The following is a 26,758-nucleotide window of genomic DNA, read 5'->3' as shown; positions in this document are numbered from 1 at the left end:
CAAGCGTAGAGGTGCTCTTAGCCCAGCTGTTAAACACACACACAGACACACACATACGCACACAGACACAGACTTCCTATCCTTCACCTCCCCTCATGAAGCCCCAATCTTTAATAAGAGATTACATTTATGGTGAGACGAAGGGCAGGCGACTGGTGAAATATGTGCACAAGTCCTGAACCTGGGAGAGGCAGTGGCACTAAGTCATTAATAATGGGACAGGCCCCAGGCCCAAGCCCTTAGCTTTCTGCCTCTACTCATTTCCTTTCCACACATCAAAGCTCTGTGTATGTGTGTGTGTGTGTGTGTGTGTGTGTGTGGGTACGTCTGTGATTGAGTGTGTGTGATTTTATGTGTGTGAGCTCATGATGAAGTGTCTGGGTGTGTGTGCGTGCGTTATGGAGTGTCTGTGTGTGTGCGTGATGGAGTGTGTGTGTGTGTGTGTGTGTGTGTGTGTGTGTGTGTGTGTGTGTGTGTGTGTGTGTGTGTGTGTGTGTGTGTGTGTGTGTGTGTGTGTGTGTGTGTGTGTGTGTGTGTGTGTGTGTGTGTGTGTGTGCCCCTATGAGATACAGCCTGTGGAGAAGCCAACTCTTATTAAATGGGAAAAGAAGCAGCTTCCGCCGTCATAATTTCAGCCCTATTAACGCTCTTGTATTCAGTTCCTCCAGAGATGCAGCACACTCATAGCCTACTCCGGGCCACTGAGACACGTGAGCCACAGCTAGGGAGAAGGAAAATATGCAAGGAATACCTGAAAAAATAAGTGTTCCATGCACAGTGGTGAACTTTTTTATGTTTTGACGCGAGATTAGGGGGATTTGCTGGATAAACACAGTGTGAAATAGGAGAAAACCCTGTAATGCCTGTGTTTGCACAGCAGGATCAGAAGCCAGGATTGATACTTATATCGGTTTAGATTTTAGACAAAAACGTCCTTGTTTTCTTGTGACTCGCAACTACAATGGCAATGAGGAGCTCCATGCGTACCCTTCTCCTCCTCCTCCTCTCTAGGCAGACTCGAAACCCCTTTTCCATGCCAGCCTTCCTGCATGGAACCCCAACCCCCCCCCCCCCCCCACTCCTGGTCCAGGACTTAAGGGGCTTAGGAGTCAAATCAAATCATACTGGGCCTAACTCAGAACACATCTCGTTATTCAGCTTGTAAATGCAGCCCTTTGTTCAGTGCCAGGCCGCCACTCTCCCCACAGTCTACCCTACCTCTGGCCAGCCAGACCAAGTCCACCGTGTCATTGTAAACACAAAATCCTGTTTTCCTTCTTTTGGTTTATTTCCCTGCTGGCACTGACCCAGCGATTCGTTATTGCTGCATCTGGTTGAACTGGTTGAGGGCGGAGGGGGAAGGGTTCTGGAGGAGGAGGAGGAGGAGGTGGAGGAGGAGGAGGAGGAGGGGGTGGACGGGAAAGAGCGGCGAGGGCAGACTGAGGAAGAAAACAAGTGATTTATTCCAGACGTGAAGGATCAAGAAGGAGAGTTTGGGGAGGGGAGACGGCTGAGGAGGAGGAGGGGGAGGGGGAGGAACGGGAGGGGGTGGGGTGTAACATGCACCGACTTTTAATTAAAAAATGTCTAAAAAGAAGATGGGGAAGAAAACGAGAAAAAAAGGAACAAGTAAATAAGAGGATGAAAGTCGGGGAGAATTTGAGAGACAAATCGACGACGGGCCGATTTTTGGTCTGGAGCTGGATGCCAGTTGGTAGGAGACACAGGGGGAGAAGAGGGTGGATGAAGGAGACTGGGCTGACAGAGGATGAGGGGAGAGTACTCGGGGAGCAGTGGGTGTAGAAACCCTGTGACCTGAGGAAGCTTTTTTCCGCACTACCAATCGGGACCTGACAATCAATGCCTTCTGCTTTCGCCTGGCCACCTCCGTCCGGAGATATTGAGGGAGGCCTCCCTCCCTTTCATGCCGACTGAACAACTGTCACCCAATCTCTGGGACAGGTGATAATGAACGGAAAAATGGCTTCGAGTGGTGGAAATAGAGGAAAAAACACCCTTTTCACACCGGCAGTCATGTGTGGCCGCTGGGTCAGTGCGCCCAATCAATTACTACCGTTGCCACTCTCAAGGCGTGATGCATTGTGGGTACTGGTGTGTTTGTGGTTTCCTTGCTTCTGTGTGTCGGCCCTGTGTGTGTCTGTTTGTGTGCCTGTGTGTGTGTAATAAGTATGTTTATTCAGTGGACAACGCGTTGGTAAAACGATGAGTCACACTGTAGACGTTGAGGTGCACTAAGGGTCACCGGTCATGTGTTTCTTCATGTCAACGTAACCGGCATGGCTCGGCTTCAAACTCTCATTTGGACATATAAGGGTCCGGTTCCCCCCCCCCCCCTGGTCACATTGTAGCCCACCTGCTCTAGATAAGAGCCCGACGCCAGGGCTGAATCTCCAGAACGCACACACACACACACACACACACACCAGCAATAGCATCTCAGTGGAATACCATAGGAACATGCTAAGGTCATGCTAAAGAACAAAGAGAGACGTTTTTGATCGACGATGGAATGCAAGACAAAAGGCAGAAGGAATACACTGGGGAGAGAAACGCAAGACAGCATGAGCATGGTATTGTGCATATTCTTTCACCCTTGCCATACATTCCTCCCACAGAGATGGAAGAGGAAAAAATCTGCACCAGAAGCCCTGCAACCTGTATGTACCATCTGCCTCCCCCAGGCTCAGATGTCTCTAGGGTAAGACGAGCTCTGGGGGGACACTGCGTTTTTCTGTGTGTGTGTGAGTGTGAGTGTGAGTGTGAGTGTGTGTGTGTGTGAGTGAGTGAGTGAGTGAGTGAGTGAGTGAGTGAGTGAGTGAGTGAGTGAGTGAGAAGTGAGAGAGAAAGTGAGAGAGAAAGTGATAGTGCTGATCCCTATGAACTGAAGCTACGTTGTAGTCACAGAGCCCGGGTAGGAGTGGATGCATTTCTTTCACAAATAAACATGGACTTTAATATCACATCTTTGCAATAGTGATCTTGTTGCAAAATATCGACCTTTTTCTCTTGCTATTTCTGTCGGGCGATATCTTGTTGTGCGTCATATGCAGTAACAAGAAGACAACCGCACGGAGACACCAAAGAGGGGTTTGGGGCAGTGTCTCTGGAAAAGTGCACATCCTGATTATTTACACATTTCCAATAATGTCACCGACCCAGCCCCCCCTACTACCCCTACCCTACCCCCACCCCCATCACGGGCCCTAATGGCCCCGACACAATACTGACAACACGGGGTACCGTGAACCAGAGCACGCCAGGGCTATAAAAGGAACGCAGAATTACATGGCACTTCAGGGGGTCCCGGGCCCCTGTGGCAATGCATTTGGCCATACTACGCTTACAAACACAGGTGGGAACTCACAGAGAGAGAGACACGCACACATACATCCCCCCCAACGAGATCATACCCCCGGTGGGGCTTTTTTTTTTTTCATTTTCCTCTCTCCTCTCCGATTTTTTTCCTTCTCTTTTCAGTCCTTTTGAAATGAGAGAGGGGAGAGAGTAGCGGTGAGCCCCCCGTACACATCCATTACACTCACTACAGGACCCTGTTTCTTCCCAGGCTGCCGCCCATGCATGGAGGGTCACACGTACACACATGACACACACACACACACACACACACACACACACACCGCGCCACTATGCAAACAAATGCAAATACACAACGGACAAGTCTGCCAGTATATGCATGTATACATGTGGAAAAAGACACACAAGCACAGCTACATTATGTAAACACAAACACACATGTAACAGGATAACTGCAGGCACGCAAAGGTGCACCCAAAACACACACACACACACGCATGGATGGACGGTTTATTTCCTTTCCATTACCCAATACAAACAAGCAGACATAATAGGTCGACATACTTTCCATATTCTCTACATGTAGGTCCGACAGCATGACCGTTTCCACCCTACAGGTAAGGCGCTGCACCACGACACAAATAACCTGCCGCCAGGATGGGTATTTGAACCTGGATCCAGCCGTCTAAAAGGGTCTCTTTCCCTTCACCCCCACGAGCTCATTACCATGTTATCCTAAACATGGTGCTAAGCCCTCCCATACGTTACTCTGTTGTTCTCTGATGCTATTCATGTTTCTTCTACAGCACAATGGCTGTTTCCTTCGTAACCCTTCATGTTCGAACTCAAGGCGACGAGAACGTTAGCGCGTCTGCGTGTAAGAGCTGATCCTCCGGGAGCGCTTACCACGTTAACGACCACGCTCTTATCGTTGTGTTTTCGATTATTTTCGTTCTCATATGTGTATGTGTGTGTGTGTGTGTGTGTGTTAGAGATAATGGAGGCGGTTCTGGCGTAGATCTATACGAGGTGTTATTAACAGGCTGCGGACCTCTTAGCTGTAAAAGCATGATTCCCTTTTCTTAACTCGATGACCTCCGACGTCCTCCTCCCCTCGTCTCTAATCTTTTCATCTTGTTTTCTTCTCTATATTCCTTTTTTATGACTTTAGCTCAGTCGCATCATTTCATCCTCTACCTCCCCTTGCATCCCCCCTTGGTTCCATTCCTTCCCCGATTCCCTCCCTCCCTCCCTCCCTCCCTCTCCTCCCTCGATCCCTCTCCCTCCCTCCCTCCCTCACTCTCTTCCCTCTCTCTTCCCTCCGTCCGTCTGTCCCTTCCTCGCTCCCTCCCTCCCTCTCCTCCCTCCCTCCCTCCGTCCGTCCCTCCCACCCTTCCTACCACCCTCTCCTCCATTACAGGTCTGGGGCTGTTGAATGAGTAGGCTTATCTGCGGGTCTAATTGGTTTAAGGGCAACCGAAATAAGCAAGGTCTCTGTTCCACCAGGGGAGAACCGACCACCTCTATAGGGGAGAACGGTCACAAGGCTGCTGGGGTGACAGGCCTGAGGGTCCATTTTGAACGCAAAATGGACTGACGAATGAGCACACGAGAGAGAGTGATAGAGGGTAAAAAGGAGAGAGGGATCCAAATGAAAGAGTGCACATTTGAGTGAGAAGGGACAGAGACATGGAGAGGTAAATGAACAAAAGAGAGGAAAAGTCCTAGAAGCAGTAGTACAGTCTTTGTAGTAAAGAGTGGGAACAAGGGAACAGAGAGTGAGTAAAAGACGGAGGCGATGAGGAGCAGGAGAAACAAGGTGAGGAGGTTAGCACGCGCAGAGAGAGAGAGAGAGAGAGAGAGAGAGAGAGAGAGAGAGAGAGAGAGAGAGAGAGAGAGAACACCGATTTGGAGAAAAGGCAAGGGAAAGAGTGTGTGTGTGTGTGTGTGTGTGTGTGTGTGTGTGTGTGTGTGTGTGTGTGTGTGTGTGTGTGTGTGTGTGTGTGTGTGTGTGTGTGTGTGTGTGTGTGTGTGTGTGTGTGTGTGTGTGTGTGTGTGTGTGTGTGAGAAGGCAGTGCAATGCATCTTCTAATGGCATGTAAATCCCCTTTCCTCTCTTTCCTCTATCTCAGCTCTTTGCCATAACCCTTGCTATTGCTCCACTCTGTCAGACAGACCGTTTCTGGATGCATTTCCAGTTAAGGATCACATGAAAACCCACTTAATATGTATGCATCTACCTCATACAAGAAACTTCAAATGGTCCGTCTAATCATATATTTCCATTTACTTAGTCGTCTGGAACCGCCTTATTCCTTCCCAGCCTCTCACCCTCCACACTCAAACACATTTCAATATTTATGTGTGTGTGTGTGTGTGTGTGTGTGTGTGTGTGTGTGTGTGTGTGTGTGTGTGTGTGTGTGTGTGTGTGTGTGTGTGTGTGTGTGTGTGTGTGTGTGTGTGTGTGTGCATTTTTTGTTTATAGTGGGGCTTGTTCACTTTTGTGGCGTAGGCCTATCACAGGGCCCTCGATTCATCAAGAAAACGTTTATATGGTCACTGTTCCTGGTCATTCCGCTGTTCTTCATACACACACAATACACACACACACAAATACACACACACACACGCACAAACACACACAAAGTGATCTGTGACACTTTGTTTGTGATTAGTGCACAGATGTGGTGATTAGGGGGCATATAATCAGATTAAGGGTGAAAGGGTGGGGGGGTGAGGCAGGGATAATGTGTCCATTGGCAACACATCCCTCCAGCCACCCCCCCACCCTAAAGCCACACACACAAATGCACGCAAGGAGGGAGAAGATGGGCAACAGATTGGAGAGCAGATTCAGGGAAGATTTCAACTCGCCCCTGGCCCTGGGACAAACTTCTTTCAATTAGCGACCCAAACAAGGAACTCACTTTCATCCGTGTTACCGAGGTAACCCAGGGGGTGCCTCACTCACAACCCCCCCCCCCACCCCCACCCATCTGTTTCCATACAAGCAGGCATGCCGTCTCTGTTCCAAGTCACCTTCGAAATAGAAAAACTGTTTTTTTCATGCAATATAAAGGCACCTCTTCTTCTGTCATTTTCCACACTTAACTCTGTCTCTCCCTCTCAGTACTCCTGACAGTGTGTGTGTGTGTGTGTGTGTGTGTGTGTGTGTGTGTGTGTGTGTGTGTGTGTGTGTGTGTGTGTGTGTGTGTGTGTGTGTGTGTGTGTGTGTGTGAGAGAGAGAGAGAGAGAGAGAGAGAGAGAACACCGATTTGGAGAAAAGGCTAGGGAAAGAGTGTGTGTGTGTGTGTGTGTGTGTGTGTGTGTGTGTGTGTGTGTGTGTGTGTGTGTGTGTGTGTGTGTGTGTGTGTGTGTGTGTGTGTGTGTGTGTGTGTGTGTGTGTGTGTGTGTGTGTGTGTGTGTGTGTGACTGAGAGAGTGAGTGAGTGGGTGGGGACCATCAGAGGGTTAAAATATCCCCACATTCTTAAAAACAATATTACAACCTCCTTCCCCAAGGTAGTAATTTGAGACTGGTTTTGGCATCTATAGCTATGTTTGAAATCTGATGAGCTAAACCAAGAAGTGCACTGCTGAATTACAGATTACAGTCTGTGCCGGGCACACTACAAAAGGCAGAAGAGCTGTAATAATTTTAAAAAGCTGGATCAGCTTGGATAACTGATAAGATGATGTATTCCGCCCACTGTTTTCTGGCTCTAATTTGTTTCATTTATGCTTAGAGAGGGGACATGCACTACCCGTGGAGACGGAGGCAATGTGTGTGTTGTTGAAGAGGATGAGCCATAATAAAAACGGTAAGGGGTTGAATTCATGGCAGCAGGTTTTCATACGCTAGCCCTGTGTCTGAGGCTCTAGCCTGCTGTAGTGCTCCGTCCCCGGGGTCCAACGACTCCAAATGAAAAACATGTTTAACCAGGCCGATATTAGATTGTTGGCTAGCCAGCCACCGGTTCCTACTGTGCTTGTGTGTCTCACGCGAGACTGTGGAGACGGAGGCACAGGAAACATAGAAATATGAAAATGGAAGTGAAAAATAGATAGCCTATCAGCAACGAAAAAAATATATATAGCCTACAGGCCAAGCGAGATTGTTCTGTTAAGTAAACATATTTTATAGGATGAGCCTATACAAAATGTACGATTTAACAGGCGCTCTACGAGAGTCCAATTAACCAGACAACTGTCTTGACCATGTGAAACGCCAGCCTCAAAGGGGCAGTTTATTGGCTTTGCAAACAATTTGTGTAAACGTGACAAAATAAATACACAGCTTTGAGGTCCGCTGACGCGAGGCTGACAAGCCCACTGCAGGGCAGCGCAATTAGCCACTACGCCTCTCCCACTAAGGAACTCTCCCGTGGGAACACTGGTATCCAGAATGGCACCATTTAATAGCGTCACCCGTCATATACACAATCTGCTTGTTGTTATAGGCTATGCCCGGCATCTTTAAGTGTCGGCGTTTTATGTGTGGGAATATGTGAAGCTATAAACCCCACACTCATGAACAAGCGAGGGGTTACTGAAAGTGTCGCTTCAGCCCTGTCCACGCGAACCTCCCAGTGACTCCCAAGTTGCTCCGTTGGAACTGTAAAGTGCGTAAATACAACCACCCTGGGACGCGGGGAGGTACACAACTGCTGATATCAACTACATTCCACGTGCATTAAATTGCATCCCCGTATCCGTGTTAAGAAAAGGTCAGGAGCGAAGCAGGATACAAAAAAAATGGCATTGGATCCCAAAGGCAAGTGCGCGCCTGGGAGGGGGACATTCCACATGGAACACAGTCGGCGGCAGCGGCGCAATATTAATTCCAAAAATCTCATTTACCTTCCATCGCAGACGCAGTGATGACCATCACATATAAAAGCGCAAACAAATCCACTGTCATGGCAGAATGGTAGTCTCCACAGTCTGTGCCCAAATGACAAACACGCACAGTGCGCGTCAAAAGAATCCTTCAATTGCCACGGAGCAGTACTCCAGTAGATAGTCTGTGCAATAGATAGCCTGTGTTGTGAGTCACATTTCAAGCAGTAGTAAACAATGTGTGACAATCAGCGTAGGGGAAGAACGGAGTGTAGGGGACGAGGGGCGCAAGGAGGCGGCGGCGAGGGAGGAGGTGGAGTGGGGGGGGAGACCCGAGACTGCCTGCTCACAGTCCGTTAAAGCGCCGAGGCCAATCAGGGATTGAGAACCGAAAGTCGCTAACCAATCGGCTGCACCCCGCTCCTCCCACCGCACATTGTCAAAACACAAAACTTTTCCCTGACCCATTTGAAGCCGCGGCCGTTTCAATACAGGGGAATAGCATCACCAGTCGGTCAAAGCACGCTACTGCATCTCATTGGTTGTCCGGGAATCAGAATATAAACCTCTTGAATGACAAATTACTTTTTCCTTTTTTTATATTTTACGGATGATGATAGCGTGCCTGGATAGCTTACACCGGGCATTTGTTTCTCAAGCTTAGGACATTCTTCCACTTTAACGGTTTCTGCTCCTAGTGATATCAATCTGTCATTAAGATAAAACAGCGGCATAAAACACAATGTGATTGTGAAGTCATTGAGGAAACGCAAACACGCACACACGCACACACACACGCACACACACACACACACACACACACACACAAACAGCCCATCCTTGACACAAACCCCTCCCTCAACAAAGCCTCCCTGGGCTACTCCAGGACGTGCCAGAGTGTCTATGTGTCCGGGCAGCCTCTCCTCTCACTGATGCTCATCACCCGGCCAGACCCCATTTGAATTGAAAATGTTCTTTAATAGCTTTGGCAAATCCAGCCGCACTTCCTAATGGCATTAAACAGGCGCTCCACATCAGCTCTCCTCTCTGCCTCCCCCCCCCCCCCCCCCCCTCCTCAATCCCCTTCCCCTTCCCTTGTCACCTTCTCCCGCAGTGTGTGTGTGAGTGTGCTGGCAACAGATGGCCCGTACAATGGGGCTCGTTCCCTGGGGGATACAGAAAAAGGTCTGGGCCGTGCAGCGGCGGCAGCAGCAGCAGAGGAGAGAGGGGGGTGAGGATTGGGGGGGGGGGGGGGGGGGGGGCTCTTCCCAGCCCCAGAATCAGCCACCTGTCTCAGGCATGGCCCTGCTCGCTCTAAAGTCCCTGGAGCTGGGGAAGTGGGATGAAGCTGTTCACCTGTTCCAGTCTGAGTAGGCCAGGCTTTACCCCGGGCCACCGGAAGGAACCCAAGCCTCGGCACCACCGGCTCTGTGTTCAAAGCACACTGACCTCATTTAGACAAGCTGGGCTTTTTTTTAAGGCTTCTAACGTTCTGCATACTGATTTCAACACAGAGATTAATGGGGAAGGTAGGTTGTGTTGTGTGTGTCCGCCGCACCTGTTCCTATTGGTTTTAGATGAGTTATTGTCGTTACCTTGTGGTCTAGATTTCCTATTTTGATCTTTTAATCGTCAAAAGAGGGCATCTCATTATCATTTCAAAAGATTTACAAAAGAACTCAACCGGTAGAAAGCATTCCGCCTGCGCTGTGATTCTTTCCAACCGTCGACATCTTTTTGATTCTTTTGTGATTATTTTGAAATGATAATGTCTTACTTAGCATCGCACTTTGTACCGCGTTTCTCTATGCCCCATTTCGCCCGTTTTGTCCAAAGCGTGTCCTTTTAGCCTTTGGAGGCACCTTAACCTTTCACAACGACCAAAGCGAAAACGAAAAAAAAAAAAAAAAAAAAAACGGAAAAGAGGAACACATGCCGAACTGAAAGTGAGTGACTTCAAAGAAAGGAGAGCTCCGCCCTGGGGAGCGGCGCGGCAGATGAACTAGGACAGATGCACGGGGCCGAGGCATTCAGGAACATCAGGCGACAGTCGGCAACTTCGGGGAGCGGTTGATTGGGGCGCCATTTGTCATTTTTAATGATGTGGCGAGGAGCGGCGCTGCGCCGCGACACGGCCTGGCGGCGCCGCAGCAGCAGGAGCGGCTCCCCGGTGTTAGTCTCTATGATGTAGGATCCCTCAGCCTGGCCTGATTTGTCACCAGGCCAGCCACAGCCACCTATGACTTCCCAGGTCTGCTCCACACACAGAGTGAGATAGAGAGAGAGAGGGAGAGAGAGTGAGGGAGCGAGAGAGTGCGAGAGCGAGAGAGCGCGAGAGAGAGAGAGAGAGAGAGAGAGAGAGAGAGCGAGGGAGCGAGAGAGCGCGAGAGCGATAGAGAGCGAGAGAGAGCACAAGAGCGAGAGAGAGAAAGAGAGTGAGGGCGAGAGCAAGGGCGAGAGAGAGCGAGAAAGCGAGAGAGGAGAAGCGCCAACCAATCTATCCCTGTTTGTGTTGGCTCCCCTTGGGGGGTGGAGGTAGGGGTGGAGTGTGGAGGAAGGAAGGAAGATAGCAGAAGAGCCTGGGAACAATGGCGCTGGTTCTGCAAGCACATCCGTTCTTACAGTTCAGATAAAGACACGATGCACAAGTACGCCATCCAAACACACAGCCACAGACACACGCAAACACAGAATACAGACACAGCGACACAAGGGCTAGTTGTGTGCCTACAAAGCACTACTTCACTCCTAAAGATTCTCAGACTGTATGGTGGACTGGGCTCCCTTTGGACTATGGTGTGAGCTGTAATGTGCCATACAGAGAGGGTCTCTGGTTCTCCCCGTGGCCTCATTCCACCCTATGTCGTTTGGAGGGGTGCAGTGGTGCTTCTCCAATCCTTCATTTCAGATCCCATATTCTAAAAAAAACATTTCTCTCTAGTCTCTACCCCCTCTCTCTCTCTGGTCTCTACTCTCTACTCTCTCTCTCTCTCTCTCTAGTATCTACTCTCTCTGGTCTCTACTTTCTCTCTCTCCCTCTGTGAGATGACCCAGTATTTATCATAGCTTTTGACCTGCAAACATCCTGCCGGGGTGTCCACATCACCATGAAATAGAGGGATGTGCTGTGACCTTTCCATTTCTGTTCATTCCCCAATCAACCATGTTGCCTGCTCCCACCTTCTGTGTGGTAACAATTCAGCCAGAAGGGAATCAACGCTACTGGTGCTGCTCAACACGTTGGCACGCGGAAAGTGGGCGCCTGCTAAATGAATACATTTAAATGTACTCCATTTTGAAATGGAGCTGAGCAGGAAGTGTGAAATGGAGGATGACGCCAAACCAAGAGCATGGGGAAGTCATGTTGGCGCACACACACACACACACACACACACACCCACACACACACACACACACACACACACACGATTTCATTCACGTTGGAGACATCTGGGGCGGTCTTCTTGATGAACTGAGTGCACGCTCATGCGTTACCTTTTCACCATGGTTCTCAAATTCCCGGCTCCCCTGGCCCCTCCTGTTGCTGGGCGGTCCGTTCCCCGAGTGAATCTGCGTGTGATTTCATGCCGTCTCTCGCTCTATTAGCTCACGTCTGCTGCTGGGCCCCACACCCATCTAATTAATCACAGGACTTGTAGTGCGTAGTCCTGTGTGTGCACCAGTCCTACTGTTCTTCCTCTCTGTGTAATCCGTTGTACAGCCGTATTGTTAACTAACCCTCCTTTGCCTCTTATGATTGTCTTTATAATCCCAGGTGTCTGTAGGCTGAGTTTTGCCGTCTCTGGTGGCAGATAATACGTTTAATCTCTGCCTCTGTTGAAGCTTACCCAGTGGCTCTTTTCAGTTCAATTATCTAGCATTGTAACCTGAGCTTTATCTGTAGAGTGGTGTATGCGCATGGCTGGATATTTTAAGGTTTAATTTATTTTCTTTTTTGCAATAGCTTGAAAGTTGACCCAAAGTATCTTCCTGTTCGTGAACACTGCTCACTTTTTAATAATCACCGAACAACAATTTGAACTAATCTATTGTGATGAAATATGGTCTAAAATTCTTCCAGCCCTTTTATTGGTTTCTGTTCACCTCTAGGAGTGAAACCTGCCATGGCAATCCCATGACAGCCCGCGATTCATCACTAAAGCTCACCTTGTTCTGGGGCTTCTTTAAGCTTTCATCTTCCAACACTAGCAGCCAGCTTTCATGTGCCAACGCTTACCCCTCCACTCTGATTGGCAGGCTTCACGTTCGTCCGACCGACCGAAGCGGGAAGCGGAACCGCATCGGGGATTTCTATGCTTACTTTTTCGGAATAGGCTGAGAGACGTTGCTCCCATGCAGCCGTCAGTTTGAATGATAATGTGGTTAAGATAAGTGTGTATTTATACTGTCTACTAGCGGGGATGCTAATTAATGAACAACCCTAAAGCAAACAGCCTTTTTTCCACAAAATATTTCTTGTACTACTACCATGTGTGCAATGAACGGTCTTAATTTTCTCAACGAGTGTGCCTCTGATTGAAATTGGCAGTTAGCCTGTAATCTACCCCAGCACTATGATATACATACAAAGAGCCTGGGAGAAATACATGAAAAATATGTGTCAACGGAGAGATTGCCCATGCAATTAGGCTTTATCTAGCAAAGCGAAACAAAAGTGAACATTTCTCTTGCATGGTGTATTACCGCACCCCTATACACACAGACACTACACACTACACACACCACACACACACACCACACACTCACCACCAGGATTGATGAATATAATAGTACAGTCGGAAAGGACGACGGAAATGGGTTTGTATGGGGATGTGATGGAGTAGTGGAACCCAGACAGCGCTGGGACTTTGGAATGCTCGTCTGCCGATGAATATGAATGCATGAAAATGAAATGCCCAAGTCAATATGAGGACAGCGTGGGGAGCCAGGTGAGAGCAGAGCAACACCGAGCCTGGGGGGGGGGGGATAGACTGGTTATTAGGCCCAGGCTTCAGCGCAATCCATCTCCTGGAGCTCCAGCGCCGGTCATCGACAGCATGAGTACGTAGTCTCCGGCCTGAATACAGATGTGGGGCTCGCAGCCAACCACTGGGAGAACTGGGTGGAGGGTCAGTCCCATACACTATTCACTCTCTTCTGTGGTCCCCTTAGAGACAGATTGGGAAATTAGTTTGTTAGGGGTTGAATGAAGAACTCTGTGGAAGGACTCATTGAAGAATGTGACTCTTTTTTTTTTAAACCGTTGCAGACGAAAGTTTAAATGTGGAAGAAAGGGTTTCGTAAAAATGAAAAAACACCTAGTTTGTAGGAGTGGAATACATTAGCGTCAACATTTATTGTGGCCTTGGGCAAGCAAGCAAACGAGGAAAATGTAATAGTATTTGGTAATTCGCATTGGCCTCCTCTGATCAAACAGCATAAACATCGTGACGGTCTTCTAGCCAAGGCGTTCGTGTCTTCAGTTAAACCTGCCATTGACAGGTTTGCCGCGCGTGGCTATGAATGTGTGTTTCCGTCCGTGTACGTGCGCGGATCCATGTGTGTGTGAGTGAAAGTGTAGACAGTAGGTCAGACAGGGAGAGGAGGGCGGAAGCTAAATACAGCCCTGTCATTAATCGTCTTGTGACACCGGGACGGATGGTCCCTGCCCCGTGCCATCAGTACACACACATCTCACACACATCCATCACAATACAGCGGGCACAGATAGACCCCAGAGACAGACAGGTGCACACACACACACACACCCACACCCACACACACACAGGTAGTTATTCACACGTGTGCTTGTGGTAGATTTGTGTAAAATAAAAAGGTAAAATAGGGTATGATACTCAATTATTCTAAGAGCTATTAAAGTATCCAGAGATGCTGGGAAAGCATTATTTGTTTTAAGCATCGCAGTTTGATTAATACCCCTGAGAAGCTCACATTCACTCGATTCAATATTCAAGTGCTTTGCTTCTCATTAATCACAACACAATACGGCGCTTCGGCCTAGCGCTGAATGAGTAAGCGCATCATTACTGCACTGCAATCCTACGGTGTTTCCACGTTGAGGTGAGTATATATTAGGGTATTGAGTAAAGGTGCCGGCACTTTAAATACATTGGGTTGACATTTCTGTGAATATTTGTTTGTGTGCTCGTGTGTGTGTATCTACCTGTATGTATGCATGTGTCTCTGGGTGCATATGGGTCTGTCTGTGTGTGTGTTCGCTAGAATATGCATGTGTACATGTGTGTTTCGAAAAAATCAGTTCAAGTGTGCGTGCGTGTGCATGTGTGTGTGTGCAAGTGTATGTGTATGTGTTTTTTTGAGTGTGTGTCCGTGTGCATGCCTGAGTGTGTGGGAGGATGATCGATAACAGAACAGCAAGTTCCACTGCTTAGTCACTCTATATGCTCCTTGCGGCTGCCACGGCTCTTGCGTTGCAGACAGTTTGCCGATAGCAAGCACCTCATCCGACCCCTCTCTGTGAGGTACAAATGCTTCTCGTCTTCCTAAACTATGGGAGACACAAAAAAGACACACAGAACCATCCGGAACGCCTCATAAGGGAGTGGTTGATTAATTATTACGCGTTGATGGCCAAGATGATTAGGGAGCACGCTTTTGTCCCTGATTAAACATCTCTAATTATAGACAAGGTTAATGGGGGTTTGATCCATGCTACTGCGTTGTGCTCCTCGCTGTATCCAAGAGGTTTCCCCATTAACTTCAGCGCCTCCACCCGCACCCTCCAGTAATACTTCCGTTCAAGCCACACGTCAACCTTTCCTCTTCTCCCCCCCCCCACCCCTTGCCACCCTCCCATCCCTCCAATGAGTTTCTTTGACAAAAACAACGTTTGACACTTAGTAAATTGTTTTTTTACCTCTGAACGTGTTATTACGAGGTCACGGACTCTGGGAGCTTCATAAATTACCCTTCCTTATTGGAGAAAAAGAAAAGCCTTTATTTTAAAAGCAGGACTTGTTAATGGGAAAAAAACAAAACCAGCTTGACAGCTCCTCCTGTTGCCACGGTGAGCGCGAGTGACAGCTCATCCCGTTTCTGTGATTATTCTCTCTGGAACACCATCAGAAGGCATCCATTTGTCTTCTTCGCTCCATCCTCTTTATTTTTTATTTTAACCATCCCTGGCCTGTGACAGATAGTTCAGTCCAATCTATCAACCGCTGTCTTCGGTCAGGGTGTTGGAGAGGGAGGAAGGGAGAGGTGGGAAGAGACACAGAGACATACAGAGAGAGAGACAGAGAGGGAGAGACAGAAAGAGAGACAGAGAGGGAGAGACGGAGAGATTCAGCTGGTTCATGCACATACAACACATCAAGCTCATCTCAGAGCCTGTTACTCTAAATGGGATAAGCGTTAGGAGGAAGAAGAGGAACAAGGGAGAACAAGACAGAAAGAAAGACAGAGAGGGAACGAGACAGAGGGAGAGAGGTTGAATCTAGCTGCCCTCTGTCTGGCATACGCTGATCCCCTGTCATAGCCCGACCTCTGAAGTAGCCGGCAAATGAAAACCAAGTGCTGGATTTGAATGCAAACACGGCACTGCTCCAGAAAAGAGAAGACAATACAATGTGTACGGGAGCTTTTTAAAAATCCTATCAGCACACCATGGTACCAAATGGGGAAAGCCAAACATTGGGTGGACCAATTATTTTAAGAAATAGCTCAGAAAATAAGTCGATATTCACATGGAAGTTTTTTCAACAAATAATCAAAAATAAATGTGGGTACATTTGGGTACAGGCACACCATTTGCTCATAAAACTGTGGTTTCCGTGTACGTTTGAGTTGATGCATTGACCTTCTGATACTTACATCGACCTTTTCAAGCAATCTTCGCGCTCCCGGCATGCATCAATACATCAATAAACAATGCCGTCAGGCAAGGACAAACACATCACTGCTTAGGCTGCTGCCTCAGGATGTGACACACGTACAGGAACACACACACACACACACACACACACACAAACAAACATACGTGTCAGCACATACACTTAACATGTAACACACAAAGCATGCATCACATTATGAATGTCAAAACATTGAGAAGTGAGTAGGCTGCAATGGATGCAGGTCAATGGCATAAATATATTAAGTGTAAAAAAGGAGCGGTTGCACAAGTCTGCCTTATGTATCAAAGTGAGCATACACTTTAAACTGGCTGACGTTTTTTTTTTTTTTTTTTACATGTGGACTTCCTACAAACAGATCCTTGAACATGTTTATTTTTAAGCTCCCCTATGTATGGCGATAAGCGAGGTGAACCTGCGTCGCCTGACACACAGACCTTATCCAATCACAAGGAGACCCCATTACCACACAGTTTCCCAGTCAATGATTTCTCATTTAGGTCCCACTCCCCTGATCCTTCAGCTCGTTGAGGCCTTGATGGATAACCGGATGTGAGAGTGAGAATGAGGCTGTGCGTGTGCGCGCGCTTGCGTGTGTGTTTTTTCGTGCGTGTACGTGTGCGTGTGTGTGTGTGTGTGAGCGTAAGCATGGCAATGTGTGTGTGTTTGGATTTGAAGAATATATTTTGCATTTTTGTAGCGTGCTGGGAAAATATTACGATGTGCGATTTACGATATCCAGCTTAGCTGAGTTATGAAATGTGACAGGTTTTCTTGGCTTGTCTGTTTTTCCTGAGAGAAGCGCCAAAAAAACAAAATGGCTACAAAATGAAGTTCCCTTTGGTACAATTAAGTTATTTCATCAGAAAATCTATATTGATGTAGAGATCAACGCGTGTTCCCCAGGTAACGAGAATTGTGCGTTCAAAAGAGTCTGCTGTAGTGATGGCGATGGCAAGCCCCTGCACACTATTCTAAGTCTAGGAAATCTTAAACATGCCCCGTTAACGGGGGAAAAACTGACAGGTGTGCCATGCGGCGACAACACTGCTACTGAATAGTTAGGCAATTTCATTAATGTATTCAAACTTGTAAAAACATGAAATTACACTAAGGCTTAGCAAAAGCCTGGAAACAATTAAAAACCTTCCATAAAACACCCCAAAAAATAAATACCAACTGTCTTAAATACCAACATATGTTTTTTGTTTTGACGGCAGAGCGACAGTAGACAGGTGCCTAGCTACCAAAACTAGTGCCATTTTTTGGGCTACAGAGCTATTCCTCAAGCTATGGGGAGGGTTGAGATAAACCGAATGTGCACGCCAGTCTGGGGCCGTGTTCCAACTGGCTCAGTTGTGACCTCATTTCCTAATACCTATATAGTGAAATACACTATGTAGTTCTGCATTTAAGGTAACAAGTATAGGGGGAATTCAAGGAAAAATCGGCATTGTGGGATGTATTGCGGAACACATACAAAATGCCCTAAATTATTCCCTAAATAGTGCGCTATATAGGGCACAAGTTATCCAATTAGAACATGGCCTGGGTCTACGAGAAGGACACGGAAACACGTCTCGCCAAGCACGCCACCAAATGAGATGCATCAAAAGCCTCTACCTATATCCAAAACACAACGTAGGACATTGTTGTAATCCCTACTAACGATGACAGGGTATTAACTCATGGCTTCAAAAGTACTAAACCTAGCAAACCTCGGTCTCCTACTTGTGATGCAGGTGTCTGAATGAATTGATTCAACTGTCCTCTTCGCAGAGAATGAAATACGACAATACAGTAAAACATTGCCTGAGCGTTACCGTCAGCGGCAGCAGCACGCCCTGTTGGCTCGACGGAGCCACTTAGTCACAGGGTGCTCAGCTGCCATATCTACTCCTTGCCATCTCCTTTACGTGCGGTACAGCCTCATAGACAAACGAGCATGCACGCACACACGCACGCGTACATTCACGTTTATACCCAACATACACCGGAAGACACACCCAAGGCACAGTAAAGAGATGTTCAGGCCTAGGTCAGTCCCGCTCCACCTACGGAGCACTCTTCTGTGATAATGGAAGAAGGTGTGCCCTTATTTGGCAGACGCCTTTATGCCAAGTGATTTACACATCAATCCAGATACATGGGATTATGCAGCAGGAAGGGGTCGGAGTACCTCCTGCTCAAAGATGCCTTGAATGTGGTGATTGAATCCAGTACTCCTAGCACCTGTATACTATCCTTCACTATCCAAATATGATTAAAGTGTATAAGTAAAAATAAAAGGGTCTATGTAATAAACGTAGCACATATTCATCAAATCCACATATTCGATAAGAGAAAGACTTTTTTATCAAAGCATTCATAGTGAGTGCTATGACCGGCCCTCTCTTGGGAGCCAGGCCGTGAGGAGGCGCGAGCGTCGGAGACCAGGCCTCCTCCATAGTCCCTCGGCCTCCCACCAGAGTCCCTGGTCCAGCAGCAGCAGCAGGTCATAGGTCAGGGCTGATTATGAATTGTTCCAGGGTTCTGGCAGACTTGGTGTACAGCCTCTTGGGTATAGCTCAAATGTCAGCTGCATCTTTAATGCAGTGCCCCCCCCCCCCCCCCCGTCCTTCCCTCCAGCCAAGCTGGCCATGTCCCAGGCAACATGGCCGACCATGTCAAAGTAGCTTGAAGTTACAGTTAGATCAGTGGTACACCAAGTTTCTCTTTTGGGGACTCTACTCCTGGAGGATTTGGAGGGGGTCAGAGGTACCCTCCCTAATATATGAATTCTGTGCCAACCGACAAGAAGGGTGAATAGGATGGACGATGCCGCAGCACTCCAGAGACAAGAATACATTTTACGAAAGTACTTCGGAATAGAAGCCCCTTAGATATTATTTGACCTTATTCCCTTACATCCCAAATTCTATGGCGGTCACACAACTTGAAATTAACAGGAATGTAACTCTTTTAGGGTTTAAAATACAAAGTGTTGCCCGATTTGTGAATGGTTGATATTTTGCATTACCCATTTGCATTCTTTCATTTCTCTTCGGAAGAGAAATGAAAAAAAGTGATAAGTGAAAAGTGAAAGTGGTTCAGTGGAAGTTCCACTGAACCACATGAGAACCACATGCACACACCTAGTGATGTCATGCATCCCCACTGTCTGGTCATTGCTGCATTCTAATTGCGGGCTTTACAATTCAAACAACAAGAGAGTCTGGAATAGTGTGAGTCAAATAGTGATGTGGTGTGTCTTGTTCCCTCACCCAGCACGGGAGCATGCCCAAACTGGCAGAGTCCGACTAGGTTTCAATAAAAGATGGTTCTGTTCTGTCCCACGACACTCCCTTCTACACCTGGTCAGTTCTGTGGTGCGGGAACAGCACCCCCTGGCAAACAAGTTACGCCACTGCAGCTGAATGCTGTTAGGCGATGTACATTAGATGTGTGAGTTGTGGCCGCGTAGTACAGCGTCTAAGTTATTTCCATTGTACAAATTGTTTTTGGATAATACCATGCAAATCGACTGAAGGCCTACACACCGTTATAGTTTTCTCACCACACCTAATCTCAGACTATTGTCTTTGGTAATCATGGGTGAATGACTCACTCAATCCATGCACTTTCCTGGTTCGGCCCCTTAATAACCCGTCGAAACCAGACAAGGGTAAGTACTGGTGGCGTGGGTGTGTGAGTTAAGATACTGAACTTAACATGTGCTGATCTAAACTGTTTCATCATGTAGGTATTAAACACAGGGTTGAAGTGTACAGTGCACAACCCCATAAACGTAATATTTATACACTAAACAGCTTAAACATTTCTGGTCTTTTGCATTGCTAAACACGTAAATAATAAGGTTTTTAAAAAGCCCTCTTAGTGCATATCCTAGTTTATTTTGTTCTTATGAACGGGCTTATTATTTGTTAGGGTTATTCTTCTTTACTGAGAGATCCCCAAAACTATAGCCTATGGTCAAAAGGTATATAAAATGGCATGATTGTAGAACTTGTAAAACAAGTAACGGATACAAATTAAGGATGGGCCAGATCCGCCAATAGGCGGCACTATTATCAGCGTTTAAATGTAAACTTCAAAGCACTGCCATTTCCACTGGGAAAGTGCCATGTTCGTAAAACTACTCAAACAAGCACATTTTGAATTAAATGAAGAACAAATTTAATGTTTCAACACATGTGGCCCTTTGGATTCAATGCAATGACCACAAGTAAACTTGACAAAACACACACACATCAACTGATTCTGAGCCGTAAGTCATAAAAGCTTCAAACTTGACACTAATGTACCAGGTGACAATATGCTTAAAACAATGATGGCAATCAGATCAAAGAGAGATATACCATTTTATGTATTATGGATATTTGCAAATTTTAAATGGCTATTAATCAGAAAATTGACAATTAATTTGTGTACTTACCCTTCCCGAATGGCCCATATACTGTGGCTCCTGCTGTTTCTTTTAGCATGAATCAGGGATCCTAATTTTCATAGATAAAACACACAAGGCAGAACAAGTACAATCAATAAAAATAACTATAACTTCTATTTGGTTGTCTTTAGAAACTGAAAAAGCAAAGCAGTCATTGCCTGATGATTTAACGTATGCATTTCATTAATTTGTACCCCTTCACTTCTCAGTGCTTCTTTTAATATGACTCTGTTCTCAATTACACGGTTTCCGTCACCTGACAATGATCACTCCTCCATTATGGACGTTTCTTTAAAATAAATCGTACTACTATAATACCAGGCCTGTTGCTCAAGTTGGTCATGTGCGCATGTGCCAAGCAGCCGGCAACACACACACACACACACACACACACACACACACACACACACACACACACACACCAAGTTAAGACGTTACGTTTTTAAACATAACGGCTCCGCCATCGACACACGCGCAGGTAAGAACACACACGCACGTGTACACACTGCAGCGACACTTGTCCTTAGCCATAACGGCTGTCATCGACACACACGCACGCGCGCACACTGCAGCGACAATAGCCCAGGTAAAGGCCCATTCACAACCTACGGTAAATGCGGATAGGGACCCTTTTGTCCAGTCCAGGAGGTCGGTTCGCCTGTCAGTGGGTCCGTCGCCTCTGAGCTTACGAATCTGGAGTGCTCCAGGAGAAACGGAGCAATACCAACGAAATCGAGGCGACTTCCAACCATTCGCGTGAATGGTTGGAAGAGAAAGTCCAACCATTCGCGAAAATAGAGAGAGTGGTATGATATCTGTTTTGTATATATATATATATATATATATATATATTTATATATATATATATATATTGTTTTTAATGTTTTATACTTATATTATACGATACACCTGACCTTTTTATTTTATTGTCAATGAGTTGGAACTGGTCATTTAAAAATGGCGCAACATTTTGAGGAGAGAATCTGCGGGTTGCTGAGGGGAGTCACATACCACCGCCGCGTAGGCCTACACTTTATACGCCTTTTTTTTGCTGATTTCAGATGACACAAAGCAAAATCATATCCTGTACAGATTCCATGTTTGCGATTGTCGATGGCGGTCATTTGCGACACGACAGTCACTGCCCTCTAGAGGATGTTTTGTGTAACATCCATAACAACGCTCAAACCGGACGGAGGTATGAAGGGGGTAGTACCGGAGACAACGTTTGGTACGGACAGACGAATTTCGTCCGGATCCAGAGGTATGAATCCACCTTAAGACGTTATGTTTTTAAACATAGGGCTCCGCCATCGACACACGCGCAGGTAAGAACACACACGCAGGCGCACACATCGCAGCGACACTCGCCCAGGTTAGACGTTATATTTTTAAACATAACGGCTCCACTGTCGACAAACTATCCCAGGTAAGACGTTCTGTCTAGAAGTTGCGATAAAAGGGAAGAGACAATGTCTCACCTCGACAAGCAACGGCAGGTCGTTCATTTTGTCATAAAAAACGTTAAATTCAAACATCGCGCCGACCAACATATCAACACACAAGTCAGGTGATCTTAAAGAGACAGTGTCCCTATAACGCAACGAAAACTTTACAATTACACAGTATGGTGAATTATGTCTATAGAGTCCACCACACGACTACATTCTGATGCTCAAATGTAATATTATATTCCTCCTTGAGCCTCCCGAAATGTCTTTACACTTTTGCTCAAACTTAATATTATTATACTCCTCCTTGAGCCTCCCGAAATGTCTTGCGATATTGATATCCCCCTTCCCCCCTGCTGACTGTTTTAGTTGTTTTATTTTTCTTATGTTTTGTGTGTATGCTATGTGTGACTGTAGGCTACTGCTGCCTGTCTTGGACAGGACACTGGAAGAGATGTTTAATCTCAATGATGATTATTATTTTCAACTAACCAATAGTAGTTGCCTTGCATTTTAAAATGTCAATGCACTTTTCAGCCCTGAGTAACAGCAAAAGCTATTGAATAATGGATTTGAATGCAAACTATACTACACTTTCAATTGAACAATTACCCCTGCTACCATAAATTGATTAATTTTATGATGTAATCAAATGCTCACACACAAGCTGCTTTCAGACACACGTGTAATAAGCCCAGTTCAGACCAAAGATAAGGCCTGATATTCTCTTGATGGGCCGTATGTGTCAACATATCCTGACATTTGTACCCTGAAAATCTCCTGAATAATACTACCTCTGAGGTAGTATTTTCTCCGTAGGGAACGTAAATTACCTTACATGTGAATGAGGAGTAGAAAGTCTGTATTTCTTACTCCACTTTATTGGGAATGTTGATGACGCTTCTGCATGTCATTGAGTGGCCCCCTAAATGATAATCAGCCCGTTGCCTTTTGTTCGCTGAATGGTTAAAACAATTTTAAATGTTGGCACTGCTTTTAAAGGTCATTTGATGTGAACGAATGTTATACATTGTAACATTATAGGCAAAATGTTATTATATTATGCGCTCAGAAATGTATTACATTATCAATTGGGGTTTCCACATTATTGCTATGGGTTTAATCACAACTAGAGGTAGAGAGCACGCAATGCGCTCGCGCAAACTGTAGTCCATATAATAGGACCCATTATCATCCATGTAATGGCTATTTCTGACTCTCCCCACACTCCTCGTCTTTCCCAAAACATCCATACCTCCTTTTGCATATTGTAGATGTAGAATGATGACCTCACTTCTTTATCACACCCGCTCTGCCATTTGCTTTTATTCTCTCATCGTTCTACTTTTGGCTGCTGCTTTGATGAAGTCTATGTTAGAAATCAATTGGGTCTTTTTTGGGTTGCATCTTTTTGCATATTTATCAGCTTTTTAATTTCCACTAAATCCTGAATGTGCATATGAATACTGCATGATCTATTTGACCATCTCTGCCCTTAGCAGCATCAAGCAATTCTAGGTCCAATTTCTATGGCCCCCTTTTACACACAGGCACACTTATTTTACTATTGTTTCTCCCCAACTTGGTCCAAGCACTGTTTTTGGATGAACATCGCTATGTCATTCTCAATCAACCCATTATGCAGCTAAAAGCTGTTTTCTTATCTTTTCTGAAGGCATTTCCCTTACGTTCTGGACTGACACTAGGGGTTGTTTAATATGCACCGCAGCAGGCCTCAAGGGCTTGAATGCAGTCCAGTCTTTCAAACGTGGTGTTTGCGGCTGATCCATATCCCACTCCACCATAGCGTTGATCTCATGACTGGTTTGCCAACAAATCTATCAGCTCCCCACTCTGGTCCAGCCAAACCTCTCATGACTTTAATAATTGTTTAACATGTTATGATTATCTAACTGCGTTCCTTCCAAGTCAGCCTTGAGTTAAAATACACATTGAGGCAGTGGCGTAACAAGGCACAACGGGCCCGTATGCAGGATGTTCCCCCCCCCCCCACACGCATGTGAAAGGACGACACCAACGAAGGCATGACGACACGCGGCCGGCACCGGAACACACATCGTAAGTGGAACATTTCGAAGACCGACGGGCGGGCCCCTGATTGGCCCGGGCCCGTACGCGCCCGCATACCCTGCTTACCGATAGTTACGCCACTGAGGAGTTTAAACAACATGCTTCCCAGCTCTCTTCCATTACATTTCAGCTTTATCTTGCTGCCGTTTCCCCCCATGAGTCCTTGGCAGCCTCTGACGGGAGGGCTTCTCACTAAGCTCTGCAACACTGCCCACCAGTGGACGAGAGATCACACAACTTTCCTCCATTTTCCCCTCTAGCTCATTTACACACCCATTCAACCATAATATTTGATATCATGTCTCCCTAACAAGTATGCAAACAAGCACAGGAAAAAAATATAACAATCTGTCTTCTAAAGGTAAAATCCTTTACAAAGTGATAACTCATTGTCATTGCGAACAATATGATAAATCAGAGTTGGAGATGTACAATTAATGTATACGTTATTTTATAGGATATAATCCTAACATCTACATTCTGCAAATTAGAATTATGTATTTCATAAGCGGTACTATGTATATTGTTGTGTGTTTAACTGTATTCCATCTACACAGGCCTACTGCATCACCAGGAATCTGCCGAGGACTTGGTATAGAACCAGGCCACTTTGAAGATGTTCAGCCGGAGGCAGTAAGACACTGTGGTTCATGGAGAGAGAGAGAATGAGTGGAGAGACAAAGAGTGGTGAGTCAATGATCTGCTGTGTTCCCCATCTCTCCTTTTCCATGCCTCAAGGACTTATCTTTGAAGACTATGACCTTTGACCCAGAGGAGGGGTCGGTATGCTGGTTAAAGGCCCTTTCATACTGTAGGCCAACGCACCTTTGCATTTGAAATGGGATGGATTTGTTGCTTTCACTGGAAAACAGACCATTCAAGGTTACAGGCATCTTCAACAGCATCCCCGATCCTCTCAGGGAATACACTGGCCTCTATTGGTGATATTTGGTAATGCAGCATACAAATCCATGCTTTGACAAATTCATACATTGTATTAAAATAATGTTCTAAGGTTATATACGTAAACCCGTTGTGTTGTTAATACACATTGCTTTTCAAAGTTAGTCGCTTGACGGGAAGGTATCTTTTACTCTGCATCATTTGCGTTATTTGAACTAATAGTTTCTTCTAACACACACACACACACACACACACACACACACACACACACACACACACACACACACACACACACACACACACACACACACACACACACACACACACACACACACACACACACACACACACACACACACTAGGGCTGTCAAAACGAACTTCGCTATTCGAATATAATTCGAATTTTTTAAAAAGGAGAACATTCGAGTGCGGCAACTAACGTTCGAACCTTTTTTTTTTTTTTTTTTAGCAAATTTTATTGACAAGTCAAGAATTACATTTAACTTTTGCCGAGCAACGACGCAAATCAAAGTCAACGTCGTGCGTCGTGACGTTCGGCAATCGGCATTGTATGCTTACAAGATGCTGGGAAGCAGCGCGCGAGCAGACACAGAGATGGAAAGCATAACTTTCGGATTTCCATCGAGAAACGGGAAGATTACATCCAGAGAACCCGTCATTTGCAAATTATGCTGCAAGTCGTTAAAGTACCACTCGACTACGAGCAACATGAGCGCACACCTCCATTCAGTGCATTACTCGGAGTACGCAGAACAGTTAGCGGCTGAGGAAGAGCCACGGTCAAAACAGCCAAGAATAACATCGTAAAATAGCAGTGTGTGTGTGTGTATTTGAATGATTGAACATCAGCTTCTTCATTAAACATCATTGCTTGAATATTTCTGGCGTTATATCTTACGTATTTATATAAGTTTTGTATTGATTTGGTAAAACTTGTTGCAAATGTTACATAACAGATTTGGTTGACGCGCCCTCTAGTGGACGCGGGACGTAGGCCTAATAATAGGATGGTATCGGTGTATATAATGATATAATAAAAAAAACATTAAAATATTCGAATATTATTCGAATATTCAACATAAGAAGCATTAGAAATTCGAATATGATTTGAGGGGAGGATTGACAGCCCTAACACACACACACACACACACACACACACCTCTGACCAGAAAAATATTCCTTCAAGAACTCCTTTAATGTTATCAACCGTTTAATGATTTAAAATGCATGGTCCATGTCACCGATTCTCAGCTGGTGGAAAGCAAGAACATTTGGAGTGGTTCACAGAGCAAATTCCAAACGGAAATCTTTAAAAAGAAGCCCATGAATAAGGTTTCGATTTCCCTTCATGTTTCAATGACTTGCTCTTTCATCGAGTTTAGCTTCGATGTTTTAAAAATTACTTGCAGGCATTGTTGATAACTACAGTATTGGTAAATTGATTTAATTTTTCGGGTTGTGACTTAAAGACTAATGATTCATGTAGGTCGAGACCGGTTGAGAACCACTGGTCTATGAAATACATCATGCCATCAGATTTTATCTCATGTTTTATTGTCTTTTAATAAGGTATTCTAACATATTGTAATCTTTCTAAGCCATTTCCTCAGCCATGCAGTTCCAGCAGAGTGTTCACTGTGGCTGCAGCTCCCCAGTGCGGCCCCTATCTTGGGCAGTGTGGCCCCTCTACGGCAGGGCCCCTCTTGGGGTCTTACTAGTTCTACCTTTAAACAAAAGTCCTTTACTGACGTTCCATCGACTAGATATTGTTTGGGGAAT

The sequence above is a fragment of the Gadus chalcogrammus genome, chromosome 8, assembly GCF_026213295.1.
Source record: "Gadus chalcogrammus isolate NIFS_2021 chromosome 8, NIFS_Gcha_1.0, whole genome shotgun sequence".
NCBI lineage: Eukaryota > Metazoa > Chordata > Actinopteri > Gadiformes > Gadidae > Gadus > Gadus chalcogrammus.
This window is presented reverse-complemented; position numbering follows the sequence as displayed.